Genomic DNA, 24,306 nt, shown 5'->3' on the forward strand with positions numbered 1-24,306 from the left:
CACTTTCTCTTTGTACTCATTAAAGGTCTAAAGAGTTCTTCATAGGTACTGCTCTGTATGGATTGTTCAAAGATCTGTTGGAAATGCTTATAATGGGATAAATAAATTGAGGGCATGCCTTTTAGGTACAAAACTTGCATGGCTGTCTGGCTTGTGGAAGGTACTGAAAATGCAAGTCAGGATGGCCAAGTGGTCTAAGGCGCTGCGTTCAGGTCGCAGTCTCTTCTGGAGGCGTGGGTTCAAATCCCACTTCTGACAAACCTGTGTTTAATCTTCTTTTTTCTTTAGGGAGAAAATCAGATCATTTCCCTCACATGGGCTTATATGGTTGTCTTTTTGGAAAAGTGCAGTGAGTTTTTTTCTTGCTATAGCCACTCATGGCCTAAGATGTGTTTTTTTTTTTGTTCACACTATCTTTCTCACTATGTAGATGAACAAGCGACTTGTGGTCAGGATGGCCGAGTGGTCTAAGGCACTGCATTAAGGCTGCAGTCTCTCCTGGAGGCGTGGGTTCGAATCCCACTTCTGACAAAACTTTAAGTCCATTTTGTCTCCGCGTTCCTTCAGAATCTCAGCAAAAAATTGGCAGTGCATATATCTGAATAAGTACCAAACTTCAGTTTCAACTGCAAATGAATTTGCCCAATTCTGTCTTCAAGCTCGTATAATATTCTTCTAGCACTAGTGGTGTTTTATGTGTTTTTTGGGGGGTGCCTAAAAAATCCCTTTTATTGAAGAAATGGCTTACATTCAGTCTTGTGATATTTTTGGTTTCCAATAAGTAGATTTTTAATTTTATGTAACCTCATTTTCTAATGATCCATTCAAGAGATGTTTCCACTATGAAATGAAGAGCAAGGGGAAAGAGCACAAATGATAGAGCCAGTGAGTGAGATGGGGTGTTGAGGAAGGAGAGAATGAAACAAAGACAGAGTGAGTGAACGGCAGGTAGGCATAGAAGAGGAGACTAGAAGGGAAGGTGACTTGCTTTTCCCTGCTCTTGACCTCCCACCCATCTCAAACCAATCACAAACATACCTTCTATTCAACGTTGGTATGCAGAACTTCACTCCTCAGCCAGTGAGGGTGAGTCCCAAGCCAGGGGCTAGAGAGCAAAAGAATGGATGTGCTCAGACGTTCCTTGCTAGGGACAGTTGATCTGAAACAAGGCCTGCTCTCTTGTTTCCAGCAAGGAACTAGAAATTCTGCAAGGCACATTGACAGCATAAATTTGCATTAACTGCCCCACCTTCTGCCTTCCTACTTCCTGAGCAGTAGTTGTTTGTGTATAAAGAGAGAGGTCGCAGGCAAGGTAATTTTGTGAGTAGGATACAGAATCCTAAATAGCTGGTGAGAGGTATAAGTTATTCTAAAAGCATAAAAACAGTACACCTGTGAAATGAAATGCTTTCATATGTGATCTTCTGTGTTTATTGTCCTGTGCAAAAAGTTGCACCTTGTGTTTGAAGGTTGAAATTATTTCAAGCTTGCATGGACGCAGAAATTTCTGAGTGACTTTTATACATTTCTTAGGACTCTCCACTGTCAGGATGGCCGAGTGGTCTAAGGCGCTGTGTTTAGGCTGCAGTCTCCTCTGGAGGCGTGGGTTCGAATCCCACTTCTGACATGACTTTTGGAGATATAATCTTCTTCATCAGGATAACATCTGATGGAAGTTGCATCTGTTCGTCTTCACCTGGGACGTTATTCCGTCCTCGTCTAGTCAAGAGAGCTTGGGTTTCTCATATATTTCTGTTGTACAAAGTCTTGCTGATAAAGTGCAATCCTTACCAAATGAGCTTAGGACCCATGTAAGAGCTCATCTAGAAGAGTCATGCTCTTGTATTCCCTGGCCAGACAGGCCATGCAAATTTGGAAGAATGCCAAGCACCTGGTAGACAGCTGTACTCCAGCACACTTACAGCAATGTCCTCAGGGCTGTGATCAGGGGCTGCTTAGATTTGCGTATTCCACCCTATGTTGTGACGTTGAGCTCCCTTGTTGAATTTGCTTTAGTCAGCCAAGATGTGGCTGTTGACTCAATTTCAAAGCAGCTTTGGGCCGTTCAAGTGGCTGGTGAATAGCACTTTCTCTTTGTACGCTTTAAAGGTCTAAAGAGTTCTTCATAGGTACTGCTCTGTATGGATTGTTCAAAGATCTGTTGGAAATGCTTATAATGGGATAAATAAATTGAGGGCATGCCTTTTCGGTACCAAACTTGCATGGCTGTCTGGCTTGTGGAAGGTACTGCAAATGCAAGTCAGGATGGCCGAGTGGTCTAAGGCGCTGCGTTCAGGTCGCAGTCTATTCTGGAGGCGTGGGTTCAAATCCCACTTCTGACAAACCTGTGTTTAATCTTCTTTTTTCTTGAGGGAGAAAATCAGATCATTTCCCTCACATGGGCTTATATGGTTGTCTTTTTGGAAAAGTGCAGTGAGTTTTTTTCTTGCTATAGCCACTTATGGCCTAAGATGTGTGTTTTTTTTGTTCACACTATCTTTCTCACTATGTAGATGGACAAGCAGCATGTGGTCAGGATGGCCGAGTGGTCTAAGGCGCTGCGTTAAGGCCGCAGTCTCTCCTGGAGGCGTGGGTTCGAATCCCACTTCTGACAAAACTTTATGTCCATTTTGTCTCTGCGTTCCTTCAGATTCTCAGCTAAAAATTGGCAGTGCATATAATATCTGAAAAAGTACCAAACTTCAGTGTCAACTGCAAATGAATTTGCCCAATTCTGTCTTCAAGCTCGTATAATATTCTTCTAGCACTAGTGGTGTTTTATGTGTTTTTTGGGGGGTGCCTAAAAAATCCCTTTTATTGAAGAAATGGCTTACATTCAGTCTTGTGATATTTTTGGTTTCCAATAAGTAGATTTTTAATTTTATGTAACCTCATTTTCTAATGATCCATTCAAGAGATGTTTCCACTATGAAATGAAGAGCAAGGGGAAAGAGCACAAATGATAGAGCCAGTGAGTGAGATGGGTGTTGAGAAAGGAGAGAATGAAACAAAGACAGAGTGAGTGAACGGCAGGTAGGCATAGAAGAGGAGACTAGAAGTGAAGGTGACTTGCTTTTCCCTGCTCTTGACCTCCCACCCATCTCAAACCAATCACAAACATACCTTCTATGCAACGTTGGTATGCAGAACTTCACTCCTCAGCCAGTGAGGGTGAGTCCCAAGCCAGGGGCTAGAGAGCAAAAGAATGGATGTGCTCAGACGTTCCTTGCTAGGGACAGTTGATCTGAAACAAGGCCTGCTCTCTTGTTTCCAGCAAGGATCTAGAAATTCTGCATGAATCTGCAAGGCACATTGACAGCATAAATTTGCATAAACTGCCCCACCTTCTGCCTTCCTACTTCCTGAGCAATAGTTGTTTGTGTATAAAGAGAGAGGTCGCAGGCAAGATAATTTTGTGAGTAGGATACAGAACCCTAAATAGCTGGTGAGAGGTATAAGTTATTCTAAAAGCATAAAAACAGTACACCTGTGAAATGAAATGCTTTCATATGTGATCTTCTGTGTTTATTGTCCTGTGCAAAAAGTTGCACCTTGTGATTGAAGGTTGAAATTATTTCAAGCTTGCATGGACGCAGAAATTTCTGAGTGACTTTTATACATTTCTTAGGAATCTTCACTGTCAGGATGGCCAAGTGGTCTAAGGCGCTGTGTTTAGGCTGCAGTCTCCTCTGGAGGCGTGGGTTCGAATCCCACTTCTGAAATGACTTTTGGAGATATAATCTTCTTCATCAGGATAACATCTGATGGAAGTTGCATCTGTTCGTCTTCACCTGGGACGTTATTCCGTCCTCGTCTAGTCAAGAGAGCTTGGGTTTCTCATATATTTCTGTTGTACAAAGTCTTGCTGATAAAGTGCAATCCTTACCAAATGAGCTTAGGACCCATGTAAGAGCTCATCTAGAAGAGTCATGCTCTTGTATTCCCTGGCCAGACAGGCCATGCAAATTTGGAAGAATGCCAAGCACCTGGTAGACAGCTGTACTCCAGCACACTTACAGCAATGTCCTCAGGGCTGTGATCAGGGGCTGCTTAGATTTGCGTATTCCACCCTATGTTGTGACATTGAGCTCCCTTGTTGAATTTGCTTTAGTCAGCCAAGATGTGGCTGTTGACTCAATTTCAAAGCAGCTTTGGGCCGTTCAAGTGGCTGGTGAATAGCACTTTCTCTTTGTACGCTTTAAAGGTCTAAAGAGTTCTTCATAGGTACTGCTCTGTATGGATTGTTCAAAGATCTGTTGGAAATGCTTATAATGGGATAAATAAATTGAGGGCATGCCTTTTCGGTACCAAACTTGCATGGCTGTCTGGCTTGTGGAATGTGCTGCAAATGCAAGTCAGGATGGCCGAGTGGTCTAAGGCGCTGCGTTCAGGTCGCAGTCTCTTCTGGAGGCGTGGGTTCAAATACCACTTCTGACAAACCTGTGTTTAATCTTCTTTTTTCTTGAGGGAGAAAATCAGATCATTTCCCTCACATGGGCTTATATGGTTGTCTTTTTGGAAAAGTGCAGTGAGTTTTTTTCTTGCTATAGCCACTTATGGCCTAAGATGTGTGTTTTTTTCGTTCACACTATCTTTCTCACTATGTAGATGGACAAGCAACATGTGGTCAGGATGGCCGAGTGGTCTAAGGCGCTGCGTTAAGGCCGCAGTCTCTCCTGGAGGCGTGGGTTCAAATCCCACTTCTGACAAACCTGTGTTTAATCTTCTTTTTTCTTTAGGGAGAAAATCAGATCATTTCCCTCACATGGGCTTATATGGTTGTCTTTTTGGAAAAGTGCAGTGAGTTTTTTTCTTGCTATAGCCACTCATGGCCTAAGATGTGTGTTTTTTTTGTTCACACTATCTTTCTCACTATGTAGATGAACAAGCAACTTGTGGTCAGGATGGCCGAGTGGTCTAAGGCACTGCATTAAGGCCGCAGTCTCTCCTGGAGGCGTGGGTTCGAATCCCACTTCTGACAAAACTTTAAGTCCATTTTGTCTCTGCGTTCCTTCAGAATCTCAGCAAAAAATTGGCAGTGCATATAATATCTGAATAAGTACCAAACTTCAGTTTCAACTGCAAATGAATTTGCCCAATTCTGTCTTCAAGCTCGTATAATATTCTTCTAGCACTAGTGGTGTTTTATGTGTTTTTTGGGGGGTGCCTAAAAAATCCCTTTTATTGAAGAAATGGCTTACATTCAGTCTTGTGATATTTTTGGTTTCCAATAAGTAGATTTTTAATTTTATGTAACCTCATTTTCTAATGATCCATTCAAGAGATGTTTCCACTATGAAATGAAGAGCAAGGGGAAAGAGCACAAATGATAGAGCCAGTGAGTGAGATGGGGTGTTGAGGAAGGAGAGAATGAAACAAAGACAGAGTGAGTGAACGGCAGGTAGGCATAGAAGAGGAGACTAGAAGGGAAGGTGACTTGCTTTTCCCTGCTCTTGACCTCCCACCCATCTCAAACCAATCACAAACATACCTTCTATTCAACGTTGGTATGCAGAACTTCACTCCTCAGCCAGTGAGGGTGAGTCCCAAGCCAGGGGCTAGAGAGCAAAAGAATGGATGTGCTCAGACGTTCCTTGCTAGGGACAGTTGATCTGAAACAAGGCCTGCTCTCTTGTTTCCAGCAAGGAACTAGAAATTCTGCATGAATCTGCAAGGCACAATGACAGCATAAATTTGCATAAACTGCCCCACCTTCTGCCTTCCTACTTCCTGAGCAGTAGTTGTTTGTGTATAAAGAGAGAGGTCGCAGGCAAGGTAATTTTGTGAGTAGGATACAGAACCCTAAATAGCTGGTGAGAGGTATAAGTTATTCTAAAAGCATAAAAACACTACACCTGTGAAATGAAATGCTTTCATATGTGATCTTCTGTGTTTATTGTCCTGTGCAAAAAGTTGCACCTTGTGTTTGAAGGTTGAAATTATTTCAAGCTTGCATGGACGCAGAAATTTCTGAGTGACTTTTATACATTTCTTAGGACTCTCCACTGTCAGGATGGCCGAGTGGTCTAAGGCGCTGAGTTTAGGCCGCAGTCTCCTCTGGAGGCGTGGGTTCGAATCCCACTTCTGACATGACTTTTGGAGATATAATCTTCTTCATCAGGATAACATCTGATGGAAGTTGCATCTGTTCGTCTTCACCTGGGACGTTATTCCGTCCTCGTCTAGTCAAGAGAGCTTGGGTTTCTCATATATTTCTGTTGTACAAAGTCTTGCTGATAAAGTGCAATCCTTACCAAATGAGCTTAGGACCCATGTAAGAGCTCATCTAGAAGAGTCATGCTCTTGTATTCCCTGGCCAGACAGGCCATGCAAATTTGGAAGAATGCCAAGCACCTGGTAGACAGCTGTACTCCAGCACACTTACAGCAATGTCCTCAGTGCTGTGATCAGGGGCTGCTTAGATTTGCGTATTCCACCCTATGTTGTGACATTGAGCTCCCTTGTTGAATTTGCTTTAGTCAGCCAAGATGTGGCTGTTGACTCAATTTCAAAGCAGCTTTGGGCCGTTCAAGTGGCTGGTGAATAGCACTTTCTCTTTGTACGCTTTAAAGGTCTAAAGAGTTCTTCATAGGTACTGCTCTGTATGGATTGTTCAAAGATCTGTTGGAAATGCTTATAATGGGATAAATAAATTGAGGGCATGCCTTTTCGGTACCAAACTTGCATGGCTGTCTGGCTTGTGGAATGTGCTGCAAATGCAAGTCAGGATGGCCGAGTGGTCTAAGGCGCTGCGTTCAGGTCGCAGTCTCTTCTGGAGGCGTGGGTTCAAATACCACTTCTGACAAACCTGTGTTTAATCTTCTTTTTTCTTGAGGGAGAAAATCAGATCATTTCCCTCACATGGGCTTATATGGTTGTCTTTTTGGAAAAGTGCAGTGAGTTTTTTTCTTGCTATAGCCACTTATGGCCTAAGATGTGTGTTTTTTTCGTTCACACTATCTTTCTCACTATGTAGATGGACAAGCAACATGTGGTCAGGATGGCCGAGTGGTCTAAGGCGCTGCGTTAAGGCCGCAGTCTCTCCTGGAGGCGTGGGTTCAAATCCCACTTCTGACAAACCTGTGTTTAATCTTCTTTTTTCTTTAGGGAGAAAATCAGATCATTTCCCTCACATGGGCTTATATGGTTGTCTTTTTGGAAAAGTGCAGTGAGTTTTTTCTTGCTATAGCCACTCATGGCCTAAGATGTGTGTTTTTTTTGTTCACACTATCTTTCTCACTATGTAGATGAACAAGCAACTTGTGGTCAGGATGGCCGAGTGGTCTAAGGCACTGCATTAAGGCCGCAGTCTCTCCTGGAGGCGTGGGTTCGAATCCCACTTCTGACAAAACTTTAAGTCCATTTTGTCTCCGCGTTCCTTCAGAATCTCAGCAAAAAATTGGCAGTGCATATAATATCTGAATAAGTACCAAACTTCAGTTTCAACTGCAAATGAATTTGCCCAATTCTGTCTTCAAGCTCGTATAATATTCTTCTAGCACTAGTGGTGTTTTATGTGTTTTTTGGGGGGTGCCTAAAAAATCCCTTTTATTGAAGAAATGGCTTACATTCAGTCTTGTGATATTTTTGGTTTCCAATAAGTAGATTTTTAATTTTATGTAACCTCATTTTCTAATGATCCATTCAAGAGATGTTTCCACTATGAAATGAAGAGCAAGGGGAAAGAGCACAAATGATAGAGCCAGTGAGTGAGATAGGGTGTTGAGGAAGGAGAGAATGAAACAAAGACAGAGTGAGTGAACGGCAGGTAGGCATAGAAGAGGAGACTAGAAGGGAAGGTGACTTGCTTTTCCCTGCTCTTGACCTCCCACCCATCTCAAACCAATCACAAACATACCTTCTATTCAACGTTGGTATGCAGAACTTCACTCCTCAGCCAGTGAGGGTGAGTCCCAAGCCAGGGGCTAGAGAGCAAAAGAATGGATGTGCTCAGACGTTCCTTGCTAGGGACAGTTGATGTGAAACAAGGCCTGCTCTCTTGTTTCCAGCAAGGAACTAGAAATTCTGCATGAATCTGCAAGGCACATTGACAGCATAAATTTGCATAAACTGCCCCACCTTCTGCCTTCCTACTTCCTGAGCAATAATTGTTTGTGTATAAAGAGAGAGGTCGCAGGCAAGATAATTTTGTGAGTAGGATACAGAACCCTAAATAGCTGGTGAGAGATATAAGTTATTCTAAAAGCATAAAAACAGTACACCTGTGAAATGAAATGCTTTCATATGTGATCTTCTGTGTTTATTGTCCTGTGCAAAAAGTTGCACCTTGTGTTTGAAGGTTAAAATTATTTCAAGCTTGCATGGACGCAGAAATTTCTGAGTGACTTTTATACATTTCTTAGGACTCTTCACTGTCAGGATGGCCGAGTGGTCTAAGTCGCTGTGTTTAGGCTGCAGTCTCCTCTGGAGGCGTGGGTTCGAATCCCACTTCTGAAATGACTTTTGGAGATATAATCTTCTTCATCAGGATAACATCTGATGGAAGTTGCATCTCTTCGTCTTCACCTGGGACGTTATTCTGTCCTCGTCTAGTCAAGAGAGCTTGGGTTTCTCATATATTTCTGTTTTACAAAGTCTTGCTGATAAAGTGCAATCCTTACCAAATGAGCTTAGGACCCATGTAAGAGCTCATCTAGAAGAGTCATGCTCTTGTATTCCCTGGCCAGACAGGCCATGCAAATTTGGAAGAATGCCAAGCACCTGGTAGACAGCTGTACTCCAGCACACTTACAGCAATGTCCTCAGGGCTGTGATCAGGGGCTGCTTAGATTTGTGTATTCCACCCAATGTTGTGACATTGAGCTCCCTTGTTGAATTTGCTTTAGTCAGCCAAGATGTGGCTGTTGACTCAATTTCAAAGCAGCTTTGGGCCGTTCAAGTGGCTGGTGAATAGCACTTTCTCTTTGTACTCATTAAAGGTCTAAAGAGTTCTTCATAGGTACTGCTCTGTATGGATTGTTCAAAGATCTGTTGGAAATGCTTATAATGGGATAAATAAATTGAGGGCATGCCTTTTCGGTACCAAACTTGCATGGCTGTCTGGCTTGTGGAAGGTACTGAAAATGCAAGTCAGGATGGCCGAGTGGTCTAAGGCGCTGCGTTCAGGTCGCAGTCTCTTCTGGAGGCGTGGGTTCAAATCCCACTTCTGACAAACCTGTGTTTAATCTTCTTTTTTCTTGAGGGAGAAAATCAGATCATTTCCCTCACATGGGCTTATATGGTTGTCTTTTTGGAAAAGTGCAGTGAGTTTTTTTCTTGCTATAGCCACTCATGGCCTAAGATGTGTGTTTTTTTTGTTCACACTATCTTTCTCACTATGTAGATGGACAAGCAACATGTGGTCAGGATGGCCGAGTGGTCTAAGGCGCTGCGTTAAGGCCGCAGTCTCTCCTGGAGGCGTGGGTTCGAATCCCACTTCTGACAAAACTTTATGTCCATTTTGTCTCTGCGTTCCTTCAGATTCTCAGCTAAAAATTGGCAGTGCATATAATATCTGAATAAGTACCAAACTTCAGTGTCAACTGCAAATGAATTTGCCCAATTCTGTCTTCAAGCTCGTATAATATTCTTCTAGCACTAGTGGTGTTTTATGTGTTTTTTGGGGGGTGCCTAAAAAATCCCTTTTATTGAAGAAATGGCTTACATTCAGTCTTGTGATATTTTTGGTTTCCAATAAGTAGATTTTTAATTTTATGTAACCTCATTTTCTAATGATCCATTCAAGAGATGTTTCCACTATGAAATGAAGAGCAAGGGGAAAGAGCACAAATGATAGAGCCAGTGAGTGAGATGGGGTGTTGAGAAAGGAGAGAATGAAACAAAGACAGAGTGAGTGAACGGCAGGTAGGCATAGAAGAGGAGACTAGAAGTGAAGGTGACTTGCTTTTCCCTGCTCTTGACCTCCCACCCATCTCAAACCAATCACAAACATACCTTCTATGCAACGTTGGTACGCAGAACTTCTCTCCTCAGCCAGTGAGGGTGAGTCCCAAGCCAGGGGCTAGAGAGCAAAAGAATGGATGTGCTCAGACGTTCCTTGCTAGGGACAGTTGATCTGAAACAAGGCCTGCTCTCTTGTTTCCAGCAAGGATCTAGAAATTCTGCATGAATCTGCAAGGCACATTGACAGCATAAATTTGCATAAACTGCCCCACCTTCTGCCTTCCTACTTCCTGAGCAATAGTTGTTTGTGTATAAAGAGAGAGGTCGCAGGCAAGATAATTTTGTGAGTAGGATACAGAACCCTAAATAGCTGGTGAGAGGTATAAGTTATTCTAAAAGCATAAAAACAGTACACCTGTGAAATGAAATGCTTTCATATGTGATCTTCTGTGTTTATTGTCCTGTGCAAAAAGTTGCACCTTGTGTTTGAAGGTTGAAATTATTTCAAGCTTGCATGGACGCAGAAATTTCTGAGTGACTTTTATACATTTCTTAGGACTATTCACTGTCAGGATGGCCGAGTGGTCTAAGGTGCTGTGCTTAGGCTGCAGTCTCCTCTGGAGGCGTGGGTTCGAATCCCACTTCTGAAATGACTTTTGGAGATATAATCTTCTTCATCAGGATAACATCTGATGGAAGTTGCATCTCTTCGTCTTCACCTGGGACGTTATTCCGTCCTCGTCTAGTCAAGAGAGCTTGGGTTTCTCATATATTTCTGTTTTACAAAGTCTTGCTGATAAAGTGCAATCCTTACCAAATGAGCTTAGGACCCATGTAAGAGCTCATCTAGAAGAGTCATGCTCTTGTATTCCCTGGCCAGACAGGCCATGCAAATTTGGAAGAATGCCAAGCACCTGGTAGACAGCTGTACTCCAGCACACTTACAGCAATGTCCTCAGGGCTGTGATCAGGGGCTGCTTAGATTTGCGTATTCCACCCTATGTTGTGACATTGAGCTCCCTTGTTGAATTTGCTTTAGTCAGCCAAGATGTGGCTGTTGACTCAATTTCAAAGCAGCTTTGGGCCGTTCAAGTGGCTGGTGAATAGCACTTTCTCTTTGTACGCTTTAAAGGTCTAAAGAGTTCTTCATAGGTACTGCTCTGTATGGATTGTTCAAAGATCTGTTGGAAATGCTTATAATGGGATAAATAAATTGAGGGCATGCCTTTTCGGTACCAAACTTGCATGGCTGTCTGGCTTGTGGAAGGTGCTGCAAATGCAAGTCAGGATGGCCGAGTGGTCTAAGGCGCTGCGTTCAGGTCGCAGTCTCTTCTGGAGGCGTGGGTTCAAATCCCACTTCTGACAAACCTGTGTTTAATCTTCTTTTTTCTTGAGGGAGAAAATCAGATCATTTCCCTCACTTGGGCTTATATGGTTGTCTTTTTGGAAAAGTGCAGTGAGTTTTTTTCTTGCTATAGCCACTTATGGCCTAAGATGTGTGTTTTTTTTGTTCACACTATCTTTCTCACTATGTAGATGGACAAGCAACATGTGGTCAGGATGGCCGAGTGGTCTAAGGCGCTGTGTTAAGGCCGCAGTCTCTCCTGGAGGCGTGAGTTCGAATCCCACTTCTGACAAAACTTTAAGTCCATTTTGTCACTGTGTTCCTTCAGAATCTCAGCTAAAAATTGGCAGTGCATATAATATCTGAATAAGTACCAAACTTCAGTTTCAACTGCAAATGAATTTGCCCAATTCTGTCTTCAAGCTCGTATAATATTCTTCTAGCACTAGTGGTGTTTTATGTGTTTTTTGGGGGGTGCCTAAAAAAATCCCTTTTATTGAAGAAATGGCTTACATTCAGTCTTGTGATATTTTTGGTTTCCAATAAGTAGATTTTTAATTTTATGTAACCTCATTTTCTAATGATCCATTCAAGAGATGTTTCCACTATGAAATGAAGAGCAAGGGGAAAGAGCACAAATGATAGAGCCAGTGAGTGAGATGGGGTGTTGAGGAAGGAGAGAATGAAACAAAGACAGAGTGAGTGAACGGCAGGTAGGCATAGAAGAGGAGACTAGAAGTGAAGGTGACTTGCTTTTCCCTGCTCTTGACCTCCCACCCATCTCAAACCAATCACAAACATACCTTCTATGCAACGTTGGTATGCAGAACTTCACTCCTCAGCCAGTGAGGGTGAGTCCCAAGCCAGGCGCTAGAGAGCAAAAGAATGGATGTGCTCAGACGTTCCTTGCTAGGGACAGTTGATCTGAAACAAGGCCTGCTCTCTTGTTTCCAGCAAGGATCTAGAAATTCTGCATGAATCTGCAAGGCACATTGACAGCATAAATTTGCATAAACTGCCCCACCTTCTGCCTTCCTACTTCCTGAGCAATAATTGTTTGTGTATAAAGAGAGAGGTCGCAGGCAAGATAATTTTGTGAGTAGGATACAGAACCCTAAATAGCTGGTGAGAGATATAAGTTATTCTAAAAGCATAAAAACAGTACACCTGTGAAATGAAATGCTTTCATATGTGATCTTCTGTGTTTATTGTCCTGTGCAAAAAGTTGCACCTTGTGTTTGAAGGTTGAAATTATTTCAAGCTTGCATGGACGCAGAAATTTCTGAGTGACTTTTATACATTTCTTAGGACTCTTCACTGTCAGGATGGCCGAGTGGTCTAAGGCGCTGTGTTTAGGCTGCAGTCTCCTCTGGAGGCGTGGGTTCGAATGCCACTTCTGAAATGACTTTTGGAGATATAATCTTCTTCATCAGGATAACATCTGATGGAAGTTGCATCTCTTCGTCTTCACCTGGGACGTTATTCCGTCCTCGTCTAGTCAAGAGAGCTTGGGTTTCTCATATATTTCTGTTTTACAAAGTCTTGCTGATAAAGTGCAATCCTTACCAAATGAGCTTAGGACCCATGTAAGAGCTCATCTAGAAGAGTCATGCTCTTGTATTCCCTGGCCAGACAGGCCATGCAAATTTGGAAGAATGCCAAGCACCTGGTAGACAGCTGTACTCCAGCACACTTACAGCAATGTCCTCAGGGCTGTGATCAGGGGCTGCTTAGATTTGTGTATTCCACCCAATGTTGTGACATTGAGCTCCCTTGTTGAATTTGCTTTAGTCAGCCAAGATGTGGCTGTTGACTCAATTTCAAAGCAGCTTTGGGCCGTTCAAGTGGCTGGTGAATAGCACTTTCTCTTTGTACTCATTAAAGGTCTAAAGAGTTCTTCATAGGTACTGCTCTGTATGGATTGTTCAAAGATCTGTTGGAAATGCTTATAATGGGATAAATAAATTGAGGGCATGCCTTTTCGGTACCAAACTTGCATGGCTGTCTGGCTTGTGGAAGGTACTGAAAATGCAAGTCAGGATGGCCGAGTGGTCTAAGGCGCTGCGTTCAGGTCGCAGTCTCTTCTGGTAGGCGTGGGTTCAAATCCCACTTCTGACAAACCTGTGTTTAATCTTCTTTTTTCTTTAGGGAGAAAATCAGATCATTTCCCTCACATGGGCTTATATGGTTGTCTTTTTGGAAAAGTGCAGTGAGTTTTTTTCTTGCTATAGCCACTCATGGCCTAAGATGTGTGTTTTTTTTGTTCACACTATCTTTCTCACTATGTAGATGAACAAGCAACTTGTGGTCAGGATGGCCGAGTGGTCTAAGGCACTGCATTAAGGCCGCAGTCTCTCCTGGAGGCGTGGGTTCGAATCCCACTTCTGACAAAACTTTAAGTCCATTTTGTCTCCGCGTTCCTTCAGAATCTCAGCAAAAAATTGGCAGTGCATATAATATCTGAATAAGTACCAAACTTCAGTTTCAACTGCAAATGAATTTGCCCAATTCTGTCTTCAAGCTCGTATAATATTCTTCTAGCACTAGTGGTGTTTTATGTGTTTTTTGGGGGGTGCCTAAAAAATCCCTTTTATTGAAGAAATGGCTTACATTCAGTCTTGTGATATTTTTGGTTTCCAATAAGTAGATTTTTAATTTTATGTAACCTCATTTTCTAATGATCCATTCAAGAGATGTTTCCACTATGAAATGAAGAGCAAGGGGAAAGAGCACAAATGATAGAGCCAGTGAGTGAGATAGGGTGTTGAGGAAGGAGAGAATGAAACAAAGACAGAGTGAGTGAACGGCAGGTAGGCATAGAAGAGGAGACTAGAAGGGAAGGTGACTTGCTTTTCCCTGCTCTTGACCTCCCACCCATCTCAAACCAATCACAAACATACCTTCTATTCAACGTTGGTATGCAGAACTTCACTCCTCAGCCAGTGAGGGTGAGTCCCAAGCCAGGGGCTAGAGAGCAAAAGAATGGATGTGCTCAGACGTTCCTTGCTAGGGACAGTTGATGTGAAACAAGGCCTGCTCTCTTGTTTCCAGCAAGGAACTAGAAATTCTGCATGAATCTGCAAGGCACATTGACAGCATAAATTTGCATAAACTGCCCCACCTTCTGCCTTCCTACTTCCTGAGCAGTAGTTGTTTGTGTATAAAGAGAGAGGTCGCAGGCAAGGTAATTTTGTGAGTAGGATACAGAACCCTAAATAGCTGGTGAGAGGTATAAGTTATTCTAAAAGCATAAAAACAGTACACCTGTGAAATGAAATGCTTTCATATGTGATCTTCTGTGTTTATTGTCCTGTGCAAAAAGTTGCACCTTGTGTTTGAAGGTTGAAATTATTTCAAGCTTGCATGGACGCAGAAATTTCTGAGTGACTTTTATACATTTCTTAGGACTCTCCACTGTCAAAATGGACGAGTGGTCTAAGGCGCTGTGTTTAGTCCGCAGTCTCCTCTGGAGACGTGGGTTCCAATCCCACTTCTGACATGACTTTTGGAGATATAATCTTCTTCATCAGGATAACATCTGATGGAAGTTGCATCTGTTCGTCTTCACCTGGGACGTTATTCCGTCCTCGTCTAGTCAAGAGAGCTTGGGTTTCTCATATATTTCTGTTGTACAAAGTCTTGCTGATAAAGTGCAATCCTTACCAAATGAGCTTAGGACCCATGTAAGAGCTCATCTAGAAGAGTCATGCTCTTGTATTCCCTGGCCAGACAGGCCATGCAAATTTGGAAGAATGCCAAGCACCTGGTAGACAGCTGTACTCCAGCACACTTACAGCAATGTCCTCAGGGCTGTGATCAGGGGCTGCTTAGATTTGCGTATTCCACCCTATGTTGTGACGTTGAGCTCCCTTGTTGAATTTGCTTTAGTCAGCCAAGATGTGGCTGTTGACTCAATTTCAAAGCAGCTTTGGGCCGTTCAAGTGGCTGGTGAATAGCACTTTCTCTTTGTACGCTTTAAAGGTCTAAAGAGTTCTTCATAGGTACTGCTCTGTATGGATTGTTCAAAGATCTGTTGGAAATGCTTATAATGGGATAAATAAATTGAGGGCATGCCTTTTCGGTACCAAACTTGCATGGCTGTCTGGCTTGTGGAAGGTACTGCAAATGCAAGTCAGGATGGCCGAGTGGTCTAAGGCGCTGCGTTCAGGTCGCAGTCTCTTCTGGAGGCGTGGGTTCAAATCCCACTTCTGACAAACCTGTGTTTAATCTTCTTTTTTCTTGAGGGAGAAAATCAGATCATTTCCCTCACATGGGCTTATATGGTTGTCTTTTTGGAAAAGTGCAGTGAGTTTTTTTCTTGCTATAGCCACTTATGGCCTAAGATGTGTGTTTTTTTTGTTCACACTATCTTTCTCACTATGTAGATGGACAAGCAACATGTGGTCAGGATGGCCGAGTGGTCTAAGGCGCTGCGTTAAGGCCGCAGTCTCTCCTGGAGGCGTGGGTTCGAATCCCACTTCTGACAAAACTTTATGTCCATTTTGTCTCTGCGTTCCTTCAGATTCTCAGCTAAAAATTGGCAGTGCATATAATATCTGAATAAGTACCAAACTTCAGTGTCAACTGCAAATGAATTTGCCCAATTCTGTCTTCAAGCTCGTATAATATTCTTCTAGCACTAGTGGTGTTTTATGTGTTTTTTGGGGGGTGCCTAAAAAATCCCTTTTATTGAAGAAATGGCTTACATTCAGTCTTGTGATATTTTTGGTTTCCAATAAGTAGATTTTTAATTTTATGTAACCTCGTTTTCTAATGATCCATTCAAGAGATGTTTCCACTATGAAATGAAGAGCAAGGGGAAAGAGCACAAATGATAGAGCCAGTGAGTGAGATGGGGTGTTGAGGAAGGAGAGAATGAAACAAAGACAGAGTGAGTGAACGGCAGGTAGGCATAGAAGAGGAGACTAGAAGGGAAGGTGACTTGCTTTTCCCTGCTCTTGACCTCCCACCCATCTCAAACCAATCACAAACATACCTTCTATTCAACGTTGGTATGCAGAACTTCACTCCTCAGCCAGTGAGGGTGAGTCCCAAGCCAGGGGCTAGAGAGCAAAAGAATGGATGTGCTCAGACGTTCCTTGCTAGGGACAGTTGATCTGAAACAAGGCCTGCTCTCTTGTTTCCAGCAAGGAACTAGAAATTCTGCATGAATCTGCAAGGCACATTGACAGCATAAATTTGCATAAACTGCCCCACCTTCTGCCTTCCTACTTCCTGAGCAGTAGTTGTTTGTGTATAAAGAGAGAGGTCGCAGGCAAGGTAATTTTGTGAGTAGGATACAGAACCCTAAATAGCTGGTGAGAGGTATAAGTTATTCTAAAAGTATAAAAACAGTACACCTGTGAAATGAAATGCTTTCATATGTGATCTTCTGTGTTTATTGTCCTGTGCAAAAAGTTGCACCTTGTGTTTGAAGGTTGAAATTATTTCAAGCTTGCATGGACGCAGAAATTTCTGAGTGACTTTTATACATTTCTTAGGCCTCTCCACTGTCAGGATGGCCGAGTGGTCTAAGGCGCTGTGTTTAGGCCGCAGTCTCCTCTGGAGGCGTGGGTTCGAATCCCACTTCTGACATGACTTTTGGAGATATAATCTTCTTCATCAGGATAACATCTGATGGAAGTTGCATCTGTTCGTCTTCACCTGGGACGTTATTCCGTCCTCGTCTAGTCAAGAGAGCTTGGGTTTCTCATATATTTCTGTTGTACAAAGTCTTGCTGATAAAGTGCAATCCTTACCAAATGAGCTTAGGACCCACCCATGTAAGAGCTCATCTAGAAGAGTCATGCTCTTGTATTCCCTGGCCAGACAGGCCATGCAAATTTGGAAGAATGCCAAGCACCTGGTAGACAGCTGTACTCCAGCACACTTACAGCAATGTCCTCAGGGCTGTGATCAGGGGCTGCTTAGATTTGCGTATTCCACCCTATGTTGTGACATTGAGCTCCCTTGTTGAATTTGCTTTAGTCAGCCAAGATGTGGCTGTTGACTCAATTTCAAAGCAGCTTTGGGCCGTTCAAGTGGCTGGTGAATAGCACTTTCTCTTTGTACGCTTTAAAGGTCTAAAGAGTTCTTCATAGGTACTGCTCTGTATGGATTGTTCAAAAGATCTGTTGGAAATGCTTATAATGGGATAAATAAATTGAGGGCATGCCTTTTCGGTACCAAACTTGCATGGCTGTCTGGCTTGTGGAAGGTACTGAAAATGCAAGTCAGGATGGCCGAGTGGTCTAAGGCGCTGCGTTCAGGTCGCAGTCTCTTCTGGAGGCATGGGTTCAAATCCCACTTCTGACAAACCTGTGTTTAATCTTCTTTTTTCTTGAGGGAGAAAATCAGATCATTTCCCTCACATGGGCTTATATGGTTGTCTTTTTGGAAAAGTGCAGTGAGTTTTTTTCTTGCTATAGCCACTCATGGCCTAAGATGTGTGTTTTTTTTGTTCACACTATCTTTCTCACTATGTAGATGGAAAAGCAACATGTGGTCAGGATGGCCGAGTGGTCTAAGGCGCTGCGTTAAGGCCGCAGTCTCTCCTGGATGCGTGGGTTCGAATCCCACTTCTGACAAAACTTTATGTCCATTTTGTCTCTGCGTTCCTTCAGATTCTCAGCTAAAAATTGGCAGTGCATATAATATCTGAATAAGTACCAAACTTCAGTGTCAACTGCAAATGAATTTGCCCAATTCTGTCTTCAAGCTCGTATAATATTCTTCTAGCACTAGTGGTGTTTTATGTGTTTTTTGGGGGGTGCCTAAAAAATCCCTTTTATTGAAGAAATGGCTTACATTCAGTCTTGTGATATTTTTGGTTTCCAATAAGTAGATTTTTAATTTTATGTAACCTCATTTTCTAATGATCCATTCAAGAGATGTTTCCACTATGAAATGAAGAGCAAGGGGAAAGAGCACAAATGATAGAGCCAGTGAGTGAGATGGGGTGTTGAGAAAGGAGAGAATGAAACAAAGACAGAGTGAGTGAACGGCAGGTAGGCATAGAAGAGGAGACTAGAAGTGAAGGTGACTTGCTTTTCCCTGCTCTTGACCTCCCACCCATCTCAAACCAATCACAAACATACCTTCTATGCAACGTTGGTATGCAGAACTTCACTCCTCAGCCAGTGAGGGTGAGTCCCAAGCCAGGGGCTAGAGAGCAAAAGAATGGATGTGCTCAGACGTTCCTTGCTAGGGACAGTTGATCTGAAACAAGGCCTGCTCTCTTGTTTCCAGCAAGGATCTAGAAATTCTGCATGAATCTGCAAGGCACATTGACAGCATAAATTTGCATAAACTGCCCCACCTTCTGCCTTCCTACTTCCTGAGCAATAGTTGTTTGTGTATAAAGAGAGAGGTCGCAGGCAAGATAATTTTGTGAGTAGGATACAGAACCCTAAATAGCTGGTGAGAGGTATAAGTTATTCTAAAAGCATAAAAACAGTACACCTGTGAAATGAAATGCTTTCATATGTGATCTTCTGTGTTTATTGTCCTGTGCAAAAAGTTGCACCTTGTGTTTGAAGGTTGAAATTATTTCAAGCTTGCATGGACGCAGAAATTTCTGAGTGACTTTTATACATTTCTTAGGACTCTTCACTGTCAGGATGGCCGAGTGGTCTAAGGCGCTGTGTTTAGGCTGCAGTCTCCTCTGGAGGCGTGGGTTCGAATCCCACTTCTGAAATGACTTTTGGAGATATAATCTTCTTCATCAGGATAACATCTGATGGAAGTTGCATCTCTTCGTCTTCACCTGGGACGTTATTCCGTCCTCGTCTAGTCAAGAGAGCTTGGGTTTCTCATATATTTCTGTTTTACAAAGTCTTGCTGATAAAGTGCAATCCTTACCAAATGAGCTTAGGACCCATGTAAGAGCTCATCTAGAAGAGTCATGCTCTTGTATTCCCTGGCCAGACAGGCCATGCAAATTTGGAAGAATGCCAAGCACCTGGTAGACAGCTGTACTCCAGCACACTTACAGCAATGTCCTCAGGGCTGTGATCAGGGGCTGCTTAGATTTGCGTATTCCACCCTATGTTGTGACATTGAGCTCCCTTGTTGAATTTGCTTTAGTCAGCCAAGATGTGGCTGTTGACTCAATTTCAAAGCAGCTTTGGGCCGTTCAAGTGGCTGGTGAATAGCACTTTCTCTTTGTACGCTTTAAAGGTCTAAAGAGTTCTTCATAGGTACTGCTCTGTATGGATTGTTCAAAGATCTGTTGGAAATGCTTATAATGGGATAAATAAATTGAGGGCATGCCTTTTCGGTACCAAACTTGCATGGCTGTCTGGCTTGTGGAAGGTGCTGCAAATGCAAGTCAGGATGGCCGAGTGGTCTAAGGCGCTGCGTTCAGGTCGCAGTCTCTTCTGGAGGCGTGGGTTCAAATCCCACTTCTGACAGACCTGTGTTTAATCTTCTTTTTTCTTGAGGGAGAAAATCAGATCATTTCCCTCACTTGGGCTTATATGGTTGTCTTTTTGGAAAAGTGCAGTGAGTTTTTTTCTTGCTATAGCCACTTATGGCCTAAGATGTGTGTTTTTTTTGTTCACACTATCTTTCTCACTATGTAGATGGACAAGCAACATGTGGTCAGGATGGCCGAGTGGTCTAAGGCGCTGCGTTAAGGCCGCAGTCTCTCCTGGAGGCGTGAGTTCGAATCCCACTTCTGACAAAACTTTAAGTCCATTTTGTCACTGTGTTCCTTCAGAATCTCAGCTAAAAATTGGCAGTGCATATAATATCTGAATAAGTACCAAACTTCAGTTTCAACTGCAAATGAATTTGCCCAATTCTGTCTTCAAGCTCGTATAATATTCTTCTAGCACTAGTGGTGTTTTATGTGTTTTTTGGGGGGTGCCTAAAAAATCCCTTTTATTGAAGAAATGGCTTACATTCAGTCTTGTGATATTTTTGGTTTCCAATAAGTAGATTTTTAATTTTATGTAACCTCATTTTCTAATGATCCATTCAAGAGATGTTTCCACTATGAAATGAAGAGCAAGGGGAAAGAGCACAAATGATAGAGCCAGTGAGTGAGATGGGGTGTTGAGGAAGGAGAGAATGAAACAAAGACAGAGTGAGTGAACGGCAGGTAGGCATAGAAGAGGAGACTAGAAGTGAAGGTGACTTGCTTTTCCCTGCTCTTGACCTCCCACCCATCTCAAACCAATCACAAACATACCTTCTATGCAACGTTGGTATGCAGAACTTCACTCCTCAGCCAGTGAGGGTGAGTCCCAAGCCAGGGGCTAGAGAGCAAAAGAATGGATGTGCTCAGACGTTCCTTGCTAGGGACAGTTGATCTGAAACAAGGCCTGCTCTCTTGTTTCCAGCAAGGATCTAGAAATTCTGCATGAATCTGCAAGGCACATTGACAGCATAAATTTGCATAAACTGCCCCACCTTCTGCCTTCCTACTTCCTGAGCAATAATTGGTTGTGTATAAAGAGAGAGGTCGCAGGCAAGATAATTTTGTGAGTAGGATACAGAACCCTAAATAGCTGGTGAGAGATATAAGTTATTCTAAAAGCATAAAAACAGTACACCTGTGAAATGAAATGCTTTCATATGTGATCTTCTGTGTTTATTGTCCTGTGCAAAAAGTTGCACCTTGTGTTTGAAGGTTGAAATTATTTCAAGCTTGCATGGACGCAGAAATTTCTGAGTGACTTTTATACATTTCTTAGGACTCTTCACTGTCAGGATGGCCGAGTGGTCTAAGGCGCTGTGTTTAGGCTGCAGTCTCCTCTGGAGGCGTGGGTTCGAATCCCACTTCTGAAATGACTTTTGGAGATATAATCTTCTTCATCAGGATAACATCTGATGGAAGTTGCATCTCTTCGTCTTCACCTGGGACGTTATTCCGTCCTCGTCTAGTCAAGAGAGCTTGGGTTTCTCATATATTTCTGTTTTACAAAGTCTTGCTGATAAAGTGCAATCCTTACCAAATGAGCTTAGGACCCATGTAAGAGCTCATCTAGAAGAGTCATGCTCTTGTATTCCCTGGCCAGACAGGCCATGCAAATTTGGAAGAATGCCAAGCACCTGGTAGACAGCTGTACTCCAGCACACTTACAGCAATGTCCTCAGGGCTGTGATCAGGGGCTGCTTAGATTTGTGTATTCCACCCAATGTTGTGACATTGAGCTCCCTTGTTGAATTTGCTTTAGTCAGCCAAGATGTGGCTGTTGACTCAATTTCAAAGCAGCTTTGGGCCGTTCAAGTGGCTGGTGAATAGCACTTTCTCTTTGTACTCATTAAAGGTCTAAAGAGTTCTTCATAGGTACTGCTCTGTATGGATTGTTCAAAGATCTGTTGGAAATGCTTATAATGGGATAAATAAATTGAGGGCATGCCTTTTAGGTACAAAACTTGCATGGCTGTCTGGCTTGTGGAAGGTACTGAAAATGCAAGTCAGGATGGCCAAGTGGTCTAAGGCGCTGCGTTCAGGTCGCGGTCTCTTCTGGAGGCGTGGGTTCAAATCCCACTTCTGACAAACCTGTGTTTAATCTTCTTTTTTCTTTAGGGAGAAAATCAGATCATTTCCCTCACATGGGCTTATATGGTTGTCTTTTTGGAAAAGTGCAGTGAGTTTTTTTCTTGCTATAGCCACTCATGGCCTAAGATGTGTTTTTTTTTTTGTTCACACTATCTTTCTCACTATGTAGATGAACAAGCGACTTGTGGTCAGGATGGCCGAGTGGTCTAAGGCACTGCATTAAGGCTGCAGTCTCTCCTGGAGGCGTGGGTTCGAATCCCACTTCTGACAAAACTTTAAGTCCATTTTGTCTCCGCGTTCCTTCAGAATCTCAGCAAAAAATTGGCAGTGCATATATCTGAATAAGTACCAAACTTCAGTTTCAACTGCAAATGAATTTGCCCAATTCTGTCTTCAAGCTCGTATAATATTCTTCTAGCACTAGTGGTGTTTTATGTGTTTTTTGGGGGGTGCCTAAAAAATCCCTTTTATTGAAGAAATGGCTTACATTCAGTCTTGTGATATTTTTGGTTTCCAATAAGTAGATTTTTAATTTTATGTAACCTCATTTTCTAATGATCCATTCAAGAGATGTTTCCACTATGAAATGAAGAGCAAGGGGAAAGAGCACAAATGATAGAGCCAGTGAGTGAGATGGGGTGTTGAGGAAGGAGAGAATGAAACAAAGACAGAGTGAGTGAACGGCAGGTAGGCATAGAAGAGGAGACTAGAAGGGAAGGTGACTTGCTTTTCCCTGCTCTTGACCTCCCACCCATCTCAAACCAATCACAAACATACCTTCTATTCAACGTTGGTATGCAGAACTTCACTCCTCAGCCAGTGAGGGTGAGTCCCAAGCCAGGGGCTAGAGAGCAAAAGAATGGATGTGCTCAGACGTTCCTTGCTAGGGACAGTTGATCTGAAACAAGGCCTGCTCTCTTGTTTCCAGCAAGGAACTAGAAATTCTGCAATTCACATTGACAGCATAAATTTGCATTAACTGCCCCACCTTCTGCCTTCCTACTTCCTGAGCAGTAGTTGTTTGTGTATAAAGAGAGAGGTCGCAGGCAAGGTAATTTTGTGAGTAGGATACAGAATCCTAAATAGCTGGTGAGAGGTATAAGTTATTCTAAAAGCATAAAAACAGTACACCTGTGAAATGAAATGCTTTCATATGTGATCTTCTGTGTTTATTGTCCTGTGCAAAAAGTTGCACCTTGTGTTTGAAGGTTGAAATTATTTCAAGCTTGCATGGACGCAGAAATTTCTGAGTGACTTTTATACATTTCTTAGGACTCTCCACTGTCAGGATGGCCGAGTGGTCTAAGGCGCTGTGTTTAGGCTGCAGTCTCCTCTGGAGGCGTGGGTTCGAATCCCACTTCTGAAATGACTTTTGGAGATATAATCTTCTTCATCAGGATAACTTCTGATGGAAGTTGCATCTCTTCGTCTTCACCTGGGACGTTATTCCGTCCTCGTCTAGTCAAGAGAGCTTGGGTTTCTCATATATTTCTGTTTTACAAAGTCTTGCTGATAAAGTGCAATCCTTACCAAATGAGCTTAGGACCCATGTAAGAGCTCATCTAGAAGAGTCATGCTCTTGTATTCCCTGGCCAGACAGGCCATGCAAATTTGGAAGAATGCCAAGCACCTGGTAGACAGCTGTACTCCAGCACACTTACAGCAATGTCCTCAGGGCTGTGATCAGGGGCTGCTTAGATTTGCGTATTCCACCCTATGTTGTGACATTGAGCTCCCTTGTTGAATTTGCTTTAGTCAGCCAAGATGTGGCTGTTGACTCAATTTCAAAGCAGCTTTGGGCCGTTCAAGTGGCTGGTGAATAGCACTTTCTCTTTGTACGCTTTAAAGGTCTAAAGAGTTCTTCATAGGTACTGCTCTGTATGGATTGTTCAAAGATCTGTTGGAAATGCTTATAATGGGATAAATAAATTGAGGGCATGCCTTTTCGGTACCAAACTTGCATGGCTGTCTGGCTTGTGGAAGGTGCTGCAAATGCAAGTCAGGATGGCCGAGTGGTCTAAGGCGCTGCGTTCAGGTCGCAGTCTCTTCTGGAGGCGTGGGTTCAAATCCCACTTCTGACAAACCTGTGTTTAATCTTCTTTTTTCTTGAGGGAGAAAATCAGATCATTTCCCTCACATGGGCTTATATGGTTGTCTTTTTGGAAAAGTGCAGTGAGTTTTTTTCTTGCTATAGCCACTTATGGCCTAAGATGTGTGTTTTTTTTGTTCACACTATCTTTCTCACTATGTAGATGGAAAAGCAACATGTGGTCAGGATGGCCGAGTGGTCTAAGGCGCTGCGTTAAGGCCGTAGTCTCTCCTGGAGGCGTGAGTTTGAATCCCACTTCTGACAAAACTTTAAGTCCATTTTGTCACTGCGTTCCTTCAGAATCTCAGCTAAAAATTGGCAGTGCATATAATATCTGAATAAGTACCAAACTTCAGTTTCAACTGCAAATGAATTTGCCCAATTCTGTCTTCAAGCTCGTATAATATTCTTCTAGCACTAGTGGTGTTTTATGTGTTTTTTGGGGGGTGCCTAAAAAAT

The 24,306-nt window shown here is 42.8% G+C and overlaps 32 non-coding genes across 32 annotated transcripts; all 32 read left to right on the forward strand.

The window, feature by feature from the left end:
- The first annotated feature begins 175 nt into the window (after positions 1-175).
- On the forward strand, positions 176-258 carry TRNAL-CAG (transfer RNA leucine (anticodon CAG)). Its single transcript has one exon. It is a non-coding gene; the product is annotated as a tRNA-Leu (tRNA).
- Positions 259-448: 190 nt separating this feature from the next.
- On the forward strand, positions 449-531 carry TRNAL-AAG (transfer RNA leucine (anticodon AAG)). Its single transcript has one exon. It is a non-coding gene; the product is annotated as a tRNA-Leu (tRNA).
- Positions 532-1,544: 1,013 nt separating this feature from the next.
- TRNAL-UAG (transfer RNA leucine (anticodon UAG)) lies at positions 1,545-1,627 on the forward strand. The gene has a single exon. It is a non-coding gene; the product is annotated as a tRNA-Leu (tRNA).
- A 632-nt stretch (positions 1,628-2,259) lies between these two features.
- TRNAL-CAG (transfer RNA leucine (anticodon CAG)) lies at positions 2,260-2,342 on the forward strand. The gene has a single exon. It is a non-coding gene; the product is annotated as a tRNA-Leu (tRNA).
- Positions 2,343-2,531: 189 nt separating this feature from the next.
- On the forward strand, positions 2,532-2,614 carry TRNAL-AAG (transfer RNA leucine (anticodon AAG)). The gene has a single exon. It is a non-coding gene; the product is annotated as a tRNA-Leu (tRNA).
- Positions 2,615-4,354: 1,740 nt separating this feature from the next.
- TRNAL-CAG (transfer RNA leucine (anticodon CAG)) lies at positions 4,355-4,437 on the forward strand. The gene has a single exon. It is a non-coding gene; the product is annotated as a tRNA-Leu (tRNA).
- A 189-nt stretch (positions 4,438-4,626) lies between these two features.
- TRNAL-AAG (transfer RNA leucine (anticodon AAG)) lies at positions 4,627-4,709 on the forward strand. The gene has a single exon. It is a non-coding gene; the product is annotated as a tRNA-Leu (tRNA).
- Positions 4,710-4,898: 189 nt separating this feature from the next.
- On the forward strand, positions 4,899-4,981 carry TRNAL-AAG (transfer RNA leucine (anticodon AAG)). Its single transcript has one exon. It is a non-coding gene; the product is annotated as a tRNA-Leu (tRNA).
- A 1,026-nt stretch (positions 4,982-6,007) lies between these two features.
- On the forward strand, positions 6,008-6,090 carry TRNAL-UAG (transfer RNA leucine (anticodon UAG)). Its single transcript has one exon. It is a non-coding gene; the product is annotated as a tRNA-Leu (tRNA).
- Positions 6,091-6,722: 632 nt separating this feature from the next.
- Positions 6,723-6,805, forward strand: TRNAL-CAG (transfer RNA leucine (anticodon CAG)). Its single transcript has one exon. It is a non-coding gene; the product is annotated as a tRNA-Leu (tRNA).
- Positions 6,806-6,994: 189 nt separating this feature from the next.
- TRNAL-AAG (transfer RNA leucine (anticodon AAG)) lies at positions 6,995-7,077 on the forward strand. The gene has a single exon. It is a non-coding gene; the product is annotated as a tRNA-Leu (tRNA).
- Positions 7,078-7,265: 188 nt separating this feature from the next.
- On the forward strand, positions 7,266-7,348 carry TRNAL-AAG (transfer RNA leucine (anticodon AAG)). Its single transcript has one exon. It is a non-coding gene; the product is annotated as a tRNA-Leu (tRNA).
- Positions 7,349-9,089: 1,741 nt separating this feature from the next.
- Positions 9,090-9,172, forward strand: TRNAL-CAG (transfer RNA leucine (anticodon CAG)). The gene has a single exon. It is a non-coding gene; the product is annotated as a tRNA-Leu (tRNA).
- Positions 9,173-9,361: 189 nt separating this feature from the next.
- On the forward strand, positions 9,362-9,444 carry TRNAL-AAG (transfer RNA leucine (anticodon AAG)). The gene has a single exon. It is a non-coding gene; the product is annotated as a tRNA-Leu (tRNA).
- Positions 9,445-10,470: 1,026 nt separating this feature from the next.
- TRNAL-UAG (transfer RNA leucine (anticodon UAG)) lies at positions 10,471-10,553 on the forward strand. Its single transcript has one exon. It is a non-coding gene; the product is annotated as a tRNA-Leu (tRNA).
- A 632-nt stretch (positions 10,554-11,185) lies between these two features.
- TRNAL-CAG (transfer RNA leucine (anticodon CAG)) lies at positions 11,186-11,268 on the forward strand. The gene has a single exon. It is a non-coding gene; the product is annotated as a tRNA-Leu (tRNA).
- Positions 11,269-11,457: 189 nt separating this feature from the next.
- Positions 11,458-11,540, forward strand: TRNAL-AAG (transfer RNA leucine (anticodon AAG)). The gene has a single exon. It is a non-coding gene; the product is annotated as a tRNA-Leu (tRNA).
- Positions 11,541-13,282: 1,742 nt separating this feature from the next.
- Positions 13,283-13,366, forward strand: TRNAL-CAG (transfer RNA leucine (anticodon CAG)). Its single transcript has one exon. It is a non-coding gene; the product is annotated as a tRNA-Leu (tRNA).
- Positions 13,367-13,555: 189 nt separating this feature from the next.
- TRNAL-AAG (transfer RNA leucine (anticodon AAG)) lies at positions 13,556-13,638 on the forward strand. The gene has a single exon. It is a non-coding gene; the product is annotated as a tRNA-Leu (tRNA).
- Positions 13,639-15,379: 1,741 nt separating this feature from the next.
- Positions 15,380-15,462, forward strand: TRNAL-CAG (transfer RNA leucine (anticodon CAG)). The gene has a single exon. It is a non-coding gene; the product is annotated as a tRNA-Leu (tRNA).
- A 189-nt stretch (positions 15,463-15,651) lies between these two features.
- On the forward strand, positions 15,652-15,734 carry TRNAL-AAG (transfer RNA leucine (anticodon AAG)). Its single transcript has one exon. It is a non-coding gene; the product is annotated as a tRNA-Leu (tRNA).
- Positions 15,735-16,760: 1,026 nt separating this feature from the next.
- Positions 16,761-16,843, forward strand: TRNAL-UAG (transfer RNA leucine (anticodon UAG)). The gene has a single exon. It is a non-coding gene; the product is annotated as a tRNA-Leu (tRNA).
- A 637-nt stretch (positions 16,844-17,480) lies between these two features.
- TRNAL-CAG (transfer RNA leucine (anticodon CAG)) lies at positions 17,481-17,563 on the forward strand. The gene has a single exon. It is a non-coding gene; the product is annotated as a tRNA-Leu (tRNA).
- A 189-nt stretch (positions 17,564-17,752) lies between these two features.
- On the forward strand, positions 17,753-17,835 carry TRNAL-AAG (transfer RNA leucine (anticodon AAG)). The gene has a single exon. It is a non-coding gene; the product is annotated as a tRNA-Leu (tRNA).
- Positions 17,836-18,861: 1,026 nt separating this feature from the next.
- TRNAL-UAG (transfer RNA leucine (anticodon UAG)) lies at positions 18,862-18,944 on the forward strand. The gene has a single exon. It is a non-coding gene; the product is annotated as a tRNA-Leu (tRNA).
- Positions 18,945-19,576: 632 nt separating this feature from the next.
- Positions 19,577-19,659, forward strand: TRNAL-CAG (transfer RNA leucine (anticodon CAG)). Its single transcript has one exon. It is a non-coding gene; the product is annotated as a tRNA-Leu (tRNA).
- A 189-nt stretch (positions 19,660-19,848) lies between these two features.
- Positions 19,849-19,931, forward strand: TRNAL-AAG (transfer RNA leucine (anticodon AAG)). The gene has a single exon. It is a non-coding gene; the product is annotated as a tRNA-Leu (tRNA).
- Positions 19,932-20,957: 1,026 nt separating this feature from the next.
- On the forward strand, positions 20,958-21,040 carry TRNAL-UAG (transfer RNA leucine (anticodon UAG)). Its single transcript has one exon. It is a non-coding gene; the product is annotated as a tRNA-Leu (tRNA).
- A 632-nt stretch (positions 21,041-21,672) lies between these two features.
- Positions 21,673-21,755, forward strand: TRNAL-CAG (transfer RNA leucine (anticodon CAG)). The gene has a single exon. It is a non-coding gene; the product is annotated as a tRNA-Leu (tRNA).
- Positions 21,756-21,945: 190 nt separating this feature from the next.
- TRNAL-AAG (transfer RNA leucine (anticodon AAG)) lies at positions 21,946-22,028 on the forward strand. The gene has a single exon. It is a non-coding gene; the product is annotated as a tRNA-Leu (tRNA).
- Positions 22,029-23,041: 1,013 nt separating this feature from the next.
- TRNAL-UAG (transfer RNA leucine (anticodon UAG)) lies at positions 23,042-23,124 on the forward strand. Its single transcript has one exon. It is a non-coding gene; the product is annotated as a tRNA-Leu (tRNA).
- Positions 23,125-23,756: 632 nt separating this feature from the next.
- Positions 23,757-23,839, forward strand: TRNAL-CAG (transfer RNA leucine (anticodon CAG)). Its single transcript has one exon. It is a non-coding gene; the product is annotated as a tRNA-Leu (tRNA).
- Positions 23,840-24,306: the final 467 nt, after the last annotated feature.

The sequence above is a fragment of the Lissotriton helveticus genome, chromosome 8 (genome assembly GCF_964261635.1).
Source record: "Lissotriton helveticus chromosome 8, aLisHel1.1, whole genome shotgun sequence".
Taxonomy (NCBI): domain Eukaryota; kingdom Metazoa; phylum Chordata; class Amphibia; order Caudata; family Salamandridae; genus Lissotriton; species Lissotriton helveticus.